Below are 1,616 nucleotides of genomic sequence, written 5' to 3' on the forward strand. Positions count from 1 at the left end.
TGTGTGTGTGTGTGTGTGTGTGTGTGTGTGTGTGGCCTTGTGCTTGCTACTTGTGGGGACAATTTCTCAGGAAAATGCAGCCTTGTGGGGACCAAAGCCCAGTCCCCATGGGTACGGATGCTAATTTTGGGTGGAGGGGTTGGGTTTAGGACCAAGGTGTGAATAGAGTTTAGGTTAGTTTTAGGGTCAGGTAGGTACCTGTGAGGTTAATTTTAAGGTAAATGGTCAGGCTATAAAATTACCAGAAAATGAATGGAAGTCAATCTACAGTCCCCATGGGGATATAAAAACAAAGCTGTGTGTTGTTTATTTTAGTTGATTGGGAGTGTATTGGAAAGTGAACCAGAGTATTCAGTAGTTCATTTAAGGCRCTAACTTTATCAAAGCCAGGAGATTCTCACATTTTGCTCTTCAGGTTACTTTTARGTTTAGTTGAAAACAAAACATTTAAAGTAAATTGTGGAAGATGAAAAATAATATTAATTTTTTTATGAAATTCTGATTTATTGTGTTAGGTATAGTATCTGCATTAGATAAGTAAACACATTCTACAAACCCAAGAATAACCCTGCTGTGTGACTGGAAAGTTCTCCTAAAGCAACGTTAGGTGTTACATGGGAGGAAACAGCTCAACAATGTCAAGGACACAAAATGGTCAAAGCATGTGCTTCTCTCATAGCAGCCTGGCAACAGATTTGTCTAGGTATACAGACGTTCTGTTGTTGTTAAGCTTCATAAGTTGAGTGTATGTTTGTGTAAGTGAGGCGTGAACAATCCTTGACATGTCCTCAGCGCTAAAGTGTGTCAATCCCCATCACCCACCAGGGCACGTGAGACGAGTGGAGAGCTGCACATCCTTTGGCACATCTAAATGTAAACACACACCGCTTCCACAGTCGCACACCTTATCACATACTTTTTAAATAAGGAGACCGGCATAAACACAATGGCATGCCTTCAGTCTATTAGAGAAGATTTCAACAGACACTAGTGCTACTGTGCAAAGACAAAACAATTTAGACTCAGCTTTTTCTTACCCAAAAAGGTCAGCCTGCTGCAGCTACAGCTCAGCGTCCAACTGAGTGCATTTATGTCTTTATAAGGTCAGACACAGTGTGTTTTTATACTTACAAGTTCAAATTCAGGTAGGAAAAAATGAAACAAAAGTAAATAAAGGCCTAGTATTTATTGAAGGAATACATTTAAACCGACACCTTTTATGACAGAGTTTTATTATATATTATAATATATATTATCTTATATATAATATCTTATTTTGAAAAATGTTGATTAAGTAAAAATTAATCTACAAATCAGAATCTCCAATGATTTGTTATTTCTTGGAGTATTTGTCAAGAATGACTTTTGGCTACCACAATTTCAGTAAAATTGACTGAAATAGACCTTTTTGTTGCCCTTTCCAAAAGAAGACAGCCATGTTGATTCAGGTTAAACAGCTTTTCAGCTGCAGATGATCATCCAAATTTATGAAGCCTAGGTGTAGATTCAAACTGAGCAGCAAAACTTTGAATTCATTCAGGTCAAACATAACTTTCAACACGCAGCTTGTCTTTGTGTGAATCTCCATCCATCCATCCATCCATTTTCTTCCGCCT

This window comes from Austrofundulus limnaeus, unplaced genomic scaffold, assembly GCF_001266775.1.
Source record: "Austrofundulus limnaeus strain Quisiro unplaced genomic scaffold, Austrofundulus_limnaeus-1.0 Scaffold62, whole genome shotgun sequence".
Lineage (NCBI taxonomy): Eukaryota > Metazoa > Chordata > Actinopteri > Cyprinodontiformes > Rivulidae > Austrofundulus > Austrofundulus limnaeus.